Raw genomic sequence first — 12,447 nt, forward strand, 5'->3', positions numbered from 1 at the left:
TTATTCTGCTTGGCCCCGGTAATTGCTGCTTGCAGCTATATTTATTATTATTATTCTTCCTTCTTCCGACTGGGAGTCTATGGCAGCCCATAGAACCGATCGCGGGAAAGTTGTAATGGTTTGACATTCTGATAGAGGACAGTCCCAACATTAAATACACCAATTTTGGTGTGTCTAAGTCATTCTCTCTAGCGCCACCACCTGCCCAAAGTTGTAGTCATGTTTATGCTAATAACTTTTGAACCACAAGGGCTAGAAACAAAATTCTTTTTTTCCTCTGATTCCTGAGCTCATGACGATTCGATTGCACCATATAACGTCATTTTCCGTCATTATAATTTTTTCGCCATTTTGAATTTTTCAAAAAACCTACTTTTTCGAACTCCTCCTAGGCCGTTGCTCCAATTTCCACGAAAATTGAATCAGTTCATTTTCCGACCATGCCGACAAAAAGTTATGGAATTCATGTTGATTCGTCAAACCGTTCTCGAATACCACGCAAACAAATTTTATGTAGCGCTTGCGAAAACAGACACAAGCCTGTATCTCCACAACGCTTTATCGTATTCAGACCAAACTAAGCACATATCCTCACAAGCATGACTTGAGCCTACATGCTGCGTTTCGGCGCAGTACCAAATACTGGTCCGGAGATATGAAAAATGGCTGTTTTTGCTTATAACTTCTGAATGGTTTGTCCAAATATCATAAAAGTGGTCTCGTTAGATTCAGGGCACCATGCTGAGTTGACTGATATCCAATTTTCCCAGATCAGACATTTTGGCTGTCGGCCATTTTGAATTTTGTGCTAAAATGCTGTATTTTAGGAATGCATGAACGTATTGTTACGAAACTCGGTATGGGTCATCAGCCCGATGTCCTGAAGGAGCCTGAGAAGTTTCGAAACAGTGCCATCTAGTGGTGAATTTTTTTCCCCAAATGCTTATAACTTTGGGTGTGGTCAACTTATTTTCACAGGACTCATCTCTTTAGACTCCTGAATCGTTGCCGAGTCCAACGATACCAAACATGTTAGGTTTCGCCTTACGGTTTGTGTAGCGTTGTGATTTAGCGCTTAAAAAACATTTGGCTATATCTTTGAAACCGCTTGTCCGATCGAGACGAAACCACCTTCAGAAGTTTGGAAACATAGGTCGATAGCTATACGCCAATGCCCAAATGCGAAAATATTGATAGTAAGGGGTAGTAAAATCCAATCAAAGTCATGTGTCAGTCATTTTTTACGTGTTTTTTCATATAAATGCCTATAACTCCGAAGCGAATTGAGATATTTTCACCAAAATTGACACAAATATGCATGGGCTCACTCTGAGGACACATAAAAAAAATGGTGGGACTGAGCCTCTTAGTGGCGATATAACAGAACAAAACATGAAATTCCCATTGACTTCAATGCAGTTTTGTGAATTAAAATGCTATAGTAAACAAATGCATTGGTGTAATATTACGAAACTCAGAATGTGCCATCAGCACCATCCCCTGAAGGTACCCAAAATATTTTGAGATAGCCCCACCTACTGATCAAATGTTATGACAAAATTTCCAAAAAGGCTAATACATTTTGAATAAATCTGGCTTTTGAAATGCCACTGGTCTTAATAGATTCCTTCGGTCAAGCCGAGAACATAGATACCAAGTTTTCCTTATTTGGCCAAACTTCCTGTCCGCCATCTTGATTTTCAGTCAAAACCTACTTTTTCGAACTCCTCCTAGACCGTTTGTCCAATTTTCACCAAAATCGAATCGTATCATCTCCAGACTATGCTGAATAAAAGTTATGGATTTCGTGTCAATAGACGAAACCGTTTTGGTATAGCGTAACAGCAAAGTTGAGGCATGATGCTAAAAGCACTATTCAGGCTTCATCTCTGCAATGCCTTGACATATTGACACCAAACTTTGCATGTGTCATTGTCACTTCACTCTGACCACATCACATCACTTTTGTAACTGCGCCACCTATTGGTCGAAAGTGATAATCAATTAAATCATATTTTAAATGACTTTTTATGATTTTTCATCCATTTCACCTAAAATCCTCTTTTAATGTATTTAATTGCTCATTGTTGCAGTTGGTCTGACACCTTCAGCCATGTTGGCATATCCTGTCATCTGCTTGCGCTTGGCCCCGATAATTGCTGCTTGCAGCTATAATTATTATTATTATTCCGCCATGGGAGTCTATGGCAGCCCATAGAACCGAGCGCGGGAAAGTTGTTTTGGTTTGACATTCTGATAGAGAACAGTCCCAACATTAAATACACCAATTTTGGTGTTTCTAAGTCATTCCCTCTAGCGCCACCACCTGTCCAAATTTTCACTTTTATTTTGCTAATAACTTTTGAACCGTAAGGCCAATCAGCGAAATCCTTTTTTCCTCTGATTCCTGAGCTCATGACGATTCGATTGCACCCTATCACGTCATTTTCCGTCATTAAAATATGGCCGCCATTTTGAATTTTTCTAAAAACCTACTTTTTCGAACTCGTCCTAGACGGTTTGTCCGATTTGTACGAAAATTGAACCAGATCATCTTCAGGCAGTCCTGACCAAAAGTTATGGAATTCAAATTGATTCGTCAAACCGTTTTCGATAAACGCTCGAACAAATTTTACGTAGCGCCTGCAAAAACAGTCGTAGGGCTGTATCTCCGCAACGGTTTATCGTATTCAGACCAAACTTGGTACATGTCATCACAAGCATGACCTGAGGCTACATGCTGCGTTTCGGCGCAGCGCCACCTACTGGTCCGGAGATATGAAAAATGGCTATTTTTGCTTATAACTTCTGAACAGTTTTTCCAAAAATCATAAAATTGGTCTCGTTAGATTCAGGGCGACATGCCGAGTCGACTGATATCCAATTTTACCATATCGGCCATTTTGACTGTCGGCCATTTTGAATTATGTGCTAAAATGCTGTATTTTATGAACGCATGAACGGATTGTTACGAAACTTGGTGTGGGTCATCAGCACGATGCCCTGAAGGAGCCTGAGAAGTTTCGAAACAGCGCCACCTAGTGGTGAATTTTTTTTTTCAAATGCTTATAACTTTGGGTGTGGTTGACTTATTTTCAGGAGACTCATCTCTTTAGACTCCTGAATCCTTGCCGAGTCCAACAATACCAAACATGCTAGGTTTCGCCTTACGGTTTGTGTAGCGTTGTGATTTAGCACTTAAAAAACATTAGGCGATATCTTCGAAACCGTTTGTCCGATCGAGACGAAACCACCGTCAGAAGTTTGGAATCATAGCTTGTTAACTACTCGTTAAAGCCCAAATGCGATAATATTGATGTCTAGAGGTAGTAAATTCCAATTAAAGTCATGTGTCAGTCATTTTTTACGTGTTTTTTCATATAAATGTCTATAACTCCGAAGATAATTGAGATATTTTCACCAAAATCGACACACATATGTATGGGCTCACTCTGAGGACACATAAAAAAAATGGTGTGACTGAGCCTCTTGGTGGCGCTATAATAGAACAAAACATGAAATTCCCATTGACTTCAATACAGTTTTGTGAAATAAAATGCTATAAATGGTGGGACTGAAATGTCTTTAATTGCTTTTAAAAAGCATATATATAAAAATTAATAATTTAATAATTATTATTATTATCATCATCCTTTAATCTACTATGTGCAAATAGCATTATTGTACATGTTGCCCATTTAATGTCTTATATTTCTTTTTTTGTATATGACATTTAGGAAATGTTTATTATAGCATTTCTTAATGAGTCAGTGGCTATTGGCTATATACCCAAGACATACTGTCAAACGGTCTCTGGAGCTGATCGGATTTCTGAAATTTGTTTGGCTTTTGCTGATGTCCTCTTTCGTGATGTCCAGGATGTTTTGTAGCTGATATTGATTCATACGGAAGTATGAATAAAATTTGTCTTCAAAAGACAACTACTCTCTAATCCGAGTGACGGATTCTCCCAACTCGTCTTTAAGGATCGTGTACCCAAAAGCGTCTGTTTTTCTTTTGATGTTTTTGTGTAACATAAAGCAGCAGCAGGTCATCTTTGTTTGCTACTTTGAAACCGCAGCACACAAGCTTAGAATAAAAAGAACTATCGTTTGTTGGTGTGGAGTTAATTTAGTTATAGTTCTTGGTGTGAACAGGCCTTTACTAGGGCTGTCAACTTTAGTCGTTTAGTCGACTAATCGGTCGATGCCGTCTTGGTCGACTGACATTCTCATTGGTCGACCAGTCGCAATTTACATTGATTTACTCCTTGATATTTATTCCTTTATAAGCAGTTATATATTACTGTATTCTAAATATAATTAGCCTATGTTTTATCCCCAACTTTAAATGCTTTAATTTAGGCTATTTTGTAACAGCGCCACAGTTTAGCGCACCACGTAGAACACTCGGGAACCGCACCTGTGGCTGCTGCATTGCTGCTTCGCACTCAGTAAGGAATTTAGGTAGTAATCTCTATGTGTCTGTCTGGCCGTTTGCATTTTGATTATTTCGAGAACCGTTCATCCAATCGACTTCACAATGGAGTGCAGTGTCGCATTTGGTGCAATATAGACAGACATGCGAGTCGCGACACGTTCAGAATTAATAGAAAACTACAGAACAGCGCGAGCGGGAAGCGGCGCACCTCACGCGAGCAGGGCTTAGGAAATATTCTCCGAGAACGGACACTGCACTAGTGATATAAAACGCACACAGTCTGTTAACTTAACCCCCTGGGGTCGACGGTATCGCCGGCGATACCAGCTCGCTTTTTTTCAGTTCAAAAGAAATTAATTTTGCTCTGTGGACTTTGATATTACAAGCAAGTTTCATACATCAATCAATTCTGTTAAATGTGTATTATTTTTGTGTATACTCACAATAAAAACAAAGTGTTGTGCTTTTTGCCAAATAAAGAAAAATAAACGTGATGCGAGTTCTGCCTTCTCTCTGTCAGTGAAGACCATTCTGAAATGCGTCCGAAAATGAACTGTAACTCAGCGAATACTCAGTCAAACAGTCATACAGACACACAGGCATGAAGCTTGAATTATCTTCTTTTAAATGAGGTAATTTATATAAAAAACAAATATTCTCATCTTGTGAAATCTGTATTAAAAGAGAGCGATTCCAGTCGAGCTAATTAGAGCTCATTCAAAGGTAATGTGACTCCGCCCACGGAGAGCGCGTGCTATTCAAACGCAAATTACTGAGGCAATCCAAGCAAACCTGTGAACGCCCCCCATATCAGCTCGAGAAAACACAAGTTTATTCATATCATTGTAGCCTACGTGTTTACACCATCTGGCAGCGCTGTGAGGAATAATAATAATGGAAAATCTACCTCAGAGTGCGGGTATTGCAGGAGAGAGGATCCGAATATGTAGTAAGTTTTTTTTCCTTCTCAAATTAATCGCGTTTCTGTGAATGAATGAACGGCAGCCGCAGAGATGCGCGCTGTTTATCACAGCTCGCAAAAAGACAGTTTAAATTTAAATTGCGTCTCTGTGTGAATGAATGATGATGTTTTAGCAAACTGTATTGCTATACTGAGTTGAGTAAAAATCGACAGAAATATGTTGAAATAAAATGTAGGCTATTTGTATAAGCAACGTATTAAACTGAAAATTAACATTTATATGCCCTAATATTTCATAAAAACAACGTTACAGTCAGGCGTTTCTGTTTGTGAATGAATGTTTCGGTTTTAGCAAACTGTATTGCTATACTGAGTAAAAATCGACTGAAATATGTTGAAATAAAATGTATTTGTATAAGCAACGTATTAAACTGCAAATTAACATTTATATTTCTTATAATAAAAATGAAAGACCTATGTTACAGACATATGAAAGACAACATTTCGTTGATTAGTTTTGGATAGATTATACATTTTTACTGTAAAATATCTGCCACCTCAAATAAGCTTTTGTTTGCCAATATTTGCTCATGTTAAATATAGTATGTTTTGTCAAAAATAAAGTTATCAAATAGGGATGTCAACGATTAATCGACGATCGTTTAATTGTCGATAATACATTTAATCGATAAAATTTATCGATCATCGATTAAGCAGGTCTTCATGCGCGTGTGCGCTGCTCAACCGCGAAACATGTAAAGCGAGCGCGCCGGAGTTATGTTTGGGACCATTTTACACCTTCATCATGACTATAAGCTTGCGTGTGCATTCGCAGCCTTTTGTTTTGTGCAAATGTAAGTTGTTATACTTTTTATTTTGTGTAGGCCTATCTATATCTGATTTATCTCATATTGGATGCATTTGGTTAAGAATTAACTCTGTAGTAAAGCGTCAGCTTCAGCGCGCGCAGCTCAAACGGCAGTGCACGACTAATAATGACTATTGGGACTGTAATATTACATAACATTATAAAGAGAACAATATTGTAATAAAACATTGTGAATTATTTGGGTTTAGTTGCCGTGTCGCGTTGCTCCAGGAAGCGCGCGTCCACAACATGAGTAGTTCTGAATGAATAGCACGTAACGTTAACTTAGTTCAAGTTCACTTGTGCATGAATTTGCGTCATTTTGTGCAGATATAATTTGTAATATTATGTTTATTTTTAATATATCTGATTAATCTCATATAGGATGCGTTTCTTTTAGATAAATAACGTGCTAGCAAAGTGCTCCAGTTGAAACGGTAGCAGATTCATTCAGCGCGTGCAGTTGTTCCAGGAAGAGCGCGTCACACATTCTAAGCGAATATGAGGCGGCGTTGGTGACACGTTGTATTAGTAGTTATATTTGATTATTAAATAATTAATTTAATTATCAATCACATCGAAACATTTTACAATCCTATTAGCCCTTTATTTATATTTAAAACCATTCTCATTGATTTGGTGAGGATTATAGCGTTCTGAGCAGCATTTGCACACCCTGTCATGCTGTTGGCCATAGCCACTGCAGTAGACGCATATCGCAGTATTACGGCTAACGATTAATCGATTAATTGATCGTTAATTTAAATGACGATCGATCATAGGAATTTGTGAAAATTGACATCCCTATTATCAAATAATCAATCAAATCCTTACCTTTGAAATATGTATGATAAAATGTATACTTTAGTTTTTACAAAGAAAGATTACACTTGAATTGTTGTTGTAATTGTAACCTTTTTAATAAAAAAAATATATTTACAAGGTAGATGTAAACAAACTATTAAAAGGTAAATATAAGCCTTTTCTTTAAATAATTTTTATTGTGTTTTATTAGTGACAAATTTGGGGAGAGGATAAATATTCCAAAACTGAAAATACAGTATGAGAATTAACTGCACAATTACTAGACATGTTTTCCTTGGATATTATAGGCCAAATTGCAAGCACAATATGTGGAAAAATAAAAAAGAATTGAGATGCTTCCAACTGTTGCTCTTGCATTCTTGTGGCTCAGTGACTCACCTGAATGAATGGCTAATTAAGTATGCGGGCCCCATTGTCTCTTCAGGTGTGAACCACTAAATATGCATGATCGTTGACGCCCACTCCGCATATTGCCTTTCCAAACAGAAAGTGCTTTGCAAAATTCAAATCAATGTATTGTGTTATGTGAATGATAAGGCAGGGTGATTTTCACATCATTTTGAAGAAAAAACACTAGGTGATGACATCCATTAGACAAAAGTCTTATTGGCACATATTTAGAATGTGTTTTATGGCCTTATTTCAGAAACTTTAGTTTTTATTTTTTTCAATAACCATGCATAAACATTATTCTCTCAAAAATGCAGACATGTACATTCTTGTTGCTCACATATTATGGTAGCCCTGTTTGTACTAAATTGTGTGTAATTTTTTTTGCCATTAATGTTTATAAGCAACTGAAAAAAGCACAAATGTCAGGGCATGTCAGAACATCTCAAGGACCCCAAAAACAGCCCAGACCCCAGAGGGTTAAGCAATACTTTTAAGGGTGTCTAATATTTTTTAGACTAACAAATTACTGACACAGTAAAGGGTAGATTTAAATAAAGAAAAACGAAATTTAAATAAAGAAAAAAACGAAATTTAAATACAGAAAAACGAAATTGAAATAAAGAAAAACGAAATTTAAATAGGCCTAAAGAAAAACTAAATTTAAATAAAGAAAAAACGAAATTTAAATAAAGAAAAAACTAAATTTAAATAAAGAAAAACGAAATTAAGTTAGCCTAAATTAAAAACGAGATTAATTTAGATTGATGATAATAACGGGTAAAAAGTCTAATACATTTTGTTTCTATTATTCTATTTTCCACAATGTCAAAGCAACAGCAGCAATACAAGCTCAGACATGCACTTCGGTCCATACAAACTCCGCTGTTCTGCGCTCTAGCCAGAGAACACTCCCGCTGGAACACTCAGGAGTCGGTTCTATTTCTAGCATACACGCGTTTTCCGCGTGGCTCGAGCCGCGCCTGAGACGCGTGTCTCACGCATGCAGTGTGCAAACTCCAACCTATTAACATGGGAGCCGAAATAAAAACAGACACCCAACGCAGCTGAGACCAGGGCTGGACTGGGACAAAAAATCGGGCCGGGCATTTTGGCCCAGACCGGCCCACTATATGATCATAAACACCACCCATCTTTGCATGCCCTTAATTATATGCATACCAACTCCTATTCAGTAAAACCACTAATGCCATGTAATGAGTGAGGATAGGAACGAGTGAGAGTTAACAGATGAAATGAGTAAAAATCTGACATTTATTAATACAGTTGAACTATACTCCACAGTGATGAATCCTAAAACAAGCTATAAGCTGCATTTGGCATAGCAATATCAGTGTCTCTTACTGGATCTTTGTTAAAACTGTGGTGGTGGGACCTCGGTCCTTCTAAGGGGGTTCGGGGGCATCCCCCCCCCCCAGAGAAAATTTTGTGCATTTTAATGTTAAATTCATCAATCTGGTGCACTTTGAGAGTTCAAAATTAAAAGCTCCAACCCATATTCAGTGTGCAAATTAAACAAAGAAAAATTCAAACCTCTTTTAGTTACAGTGTCTATTTACATTACACCTATTACATAATAATAGTTATAATATTAATCCAATGACAGTAATAGCCATATTTTGTAAAACAAATGCACTAAAAAATAAAGGAAACTTTCATAATTAGTTTTGTACCAATTTCTATAATTGAAAGAGATATAAACACATGATCTTTTATTTTGACGCAAACTGCATCAAGCTTTTATTTTGGCGGGAAACATGGTTTACAAACGCGTCTCGTTAAATTTCTAGTGAATTGCGGTAATCGTCAACTATGCAGATGTGGAAATAATCTGTAACTGGGTAATATGGGTTCCTACACTCATGACATGGCCTAATAAGTGTTTTGAAAGTAGTTTAATCACCTGACATCCCAGGTGTCAATAAAAAAATAACAAAAACTTTTTTTTCGTTGTTGTTTTATAAATGCTCTGACAATTGTTTAATAAATGTTCAATCAAAATGCAAAACATTGCGTCTTTTTTTTTTTTTTAGTTGACTAATCGTTGTGCAGGACAGGACTTTGGTCGACTAAGCATTTCTTTGGTTGACTACAGCCCTAGCCTTTAGTCATGTCAGTCTCATCACCATTCACTCTCACTGAATAATAATAATAAAAAAAAAAAAAAAACCCGAAATCACCCTTAATTCGAGAAAGACTCCCAGAAATGATTTGGCACATTCAGGCATGTCCATCGTCAAAGGCCCATAAAAAAGATGTGTTTTGTTAGTTTTACATTTTAAGCCCAACTGTCATCTTTAATGCAGTCTTGAAACCTAAATGTACCCTTTAGTATCCCTGAAATTATAGTGGCCCATTTGGAAAATTCACTGGTCCATAAAATGTTCAAAACAGTATTTTTTTTTTTTAAACTTTAGATTTCGCTATACAATTATTGTGTATTAAGTCTTGTTATTAGCTAGGCCTATATTTAACAAGTAACACATGTAATTACATATTTACCTCACTTTATCAGAGAGTAGATAGTTTAGATATCCCTTCAAGTCCTGAGCCCTAGCACTGTTAAGTAATTTGAATATTTAACAAATCTTGAAGTATAAACATGCTTACTTAAGATTTTCAGATCATGTTAGTATTAATGTATTAAAACTGTCAATCGAAATAATCACACATTTTCTGTTGTTAATCATGATTAATCACAGTTAGTTGAGATGTTTTCTTTGAGGAAATTAACCATGTGCTTTAACTGTACCTGATAGGCCCCAAATTAATCAATCTAGAAATTCTAAATTCATCGAATCGTAAGCTTGTAAATCGAAATTGAATCCAATTGTAAAATTTGTGTCAATGCACAGCCCTAGTGTCTATATATATATATATATATATATATATATATATATATATATATATATATATATATATATATATATATATATATATATTACAGTGTTTCCCCTAGGTTTACAGGTTTGGGGGGGGGGGGGGGGGTTGGTTGGTTGGTTTGTTTGGGGAAAATTGACACAGACACTATCTATCTATCTATCTATCTATCTATCTATCTATCTATCTATCTATCTATCTCTATCTATCTGTCACATAAATTGTCTGGGAGGGTAATGGTTTGTAAAAGTTAAAAAATGTTAACATAAGATATCTCTTTAAAAAAATAAATAAACATATTTAAATCTTTTTAAAATTGACTTTTGCAAATAACCTTTGTTAAATTTATAGAAGTATTTGTTAATATTAATGGACCAGAGCTTAAATAGTTTTATTTTTTAACTACCAACTAAAAAAAGATTTATAAATACTAACAAATATATTGGTCATTCATTGTTCGTTAATGTTAGTTAATACATATATATGACAAACAAATTTCAAAAGGGCTTTTTTATGAGAAGTTTTTATTTCTATGATGCATTTATTGGAGAGAATAATCCTGTCAGACGCACCACTGCTGTGAACGCGCGTTCACGTAAACACAATTTAAACAATGTATTATTCAATGCATTACTTCTATATAATTATATATTAAATTGTTCAAGCAAGTGGTAAAATATTTAACCATGTACTTATATTAAAATCTTTTGTATTTAAATTTTAATACAATAAATCTTGCATGTCACAAAGAACTTGTTTTTCCACCTCCACGAATGAGACGAGTGTTGTTCATTATGTCGCCTTGTTGAGGTAAATTGTAGTTTTCCTTGCTTTAACTCAGTCTTAAAGTGAAAAAAGTAGTAATTAATTAAATAAATTTATGGTGAGATTACTACATTTTATTTAATTAATCGCACTTATGGTGAAATTACTACATTTTCAGGTCAATCGGTGTTCATTTTGATCACGAAACATGCGCTGTCACTTTAATTCAGCGTTTGCAGCACAGCAGAAATAGACTCGGTGCGGAAACGATCTCTGCACTGCTGTATACGCACCGCAACTGGAACGGATCGATCATCGACGGACTGCATCCGCGTGCAGTGTACGGGAAAAAAATACTCACCGCAAACGAAATATATGTGAACCGGGCGTTAGACTTGGAGCAGGAGAGCTACTCCGGCTGCTACTCGCAGTAGAGCGAGTGTTGCCATCTTCAGTTCAGCGACATATTTCCCGCCGCGCGCTCTCTGTCCGCTAGTGCTCAACTGTATGTGACGCAAGTGTTTGTTTGTGTGTGAGTGTGCGCACGTGCGCACTCATTGGGATAATTGTAAACGCGCAAACACAGACAGAAAAGACATGCCATCGTGGAAATAAGATAAATAACATATTACTTAAGGGCCATGTAGTTTTTTTTTTATATAAAATAACAAATTGTAATCTGGCGCTATAAAGAAAATCAAATCAAATTTACTTGACCTCCAAGGGGGGGCGGGGGGAGCCGTTAGGAGGGCGGGGCGCCCCCCTTATATAATGGTAGGGGAAACACTGTATATATATATATATATATATATATATATTTATAAATATATATATAAATATATATATTTATATATATATATATATATATATATATATATATATATATATATATATATATACATATATATATATATATATATATATATATATATATATATATATATACACATACAAAACTTTTTTCTTTTTTTTTTTACCTGAAGTAAATGTTGTCTTTTCCCCTTATTTTCTTGTCAGAGTGCACCAGAATGCTTTATTTACATGTTAAAAATAAAAAGCCTCTGCTGCATATTCATTTTGGCATTAATAGCACCTTTCCTGTAGTTCAAACAGTAGAGCATTGGTGCTTGCAATGCCAAGGTCATGGGTTCAATTCCCAGGGAAAGCAAGAACTGATAAGAATGTAAAAATGTGTACCTTGAAATGCAATGTAAGATGCTTTGGATAAAAGCGTCTGCCAAAAAGAATTAATGATAGTGTTGCCAGATAAACGCATAAATCCTCGTCTGAGAGACGGTATAAGCTTGCTGTTTTGGTTCAGGAGGAACTGGAGTTT

General features: G+C 36.0%; 1 protein-coding gene across 12 annotated transcripts in view; it reads left to right on the top strand.

Annotated features, from left to right (window-relative positions):
* Nucleotides 1-12,447, top strand: part of psip1a (PC4 and SFRS1 interacting protein 1a) — a 280,260-nt gene that overhangs the window by 80,102 nt on the left and 187,711 nt on the right. The window lies entirely within an intron of this gene.

Source organism: Scardinius erythrophthalmus (genome assembly GCF_964197995.2).
Source record: "Scardinius erythrophthalmus genome assembly, chromosome: 3".
In the NCBI taxonomy this organism is placed as follows: Eukaryota; Metazoa; Chordata; class Actinopteri; order Cypriniformes; family Leuciscidae; genus Scardinius; species Scardinius erythrophthalmus.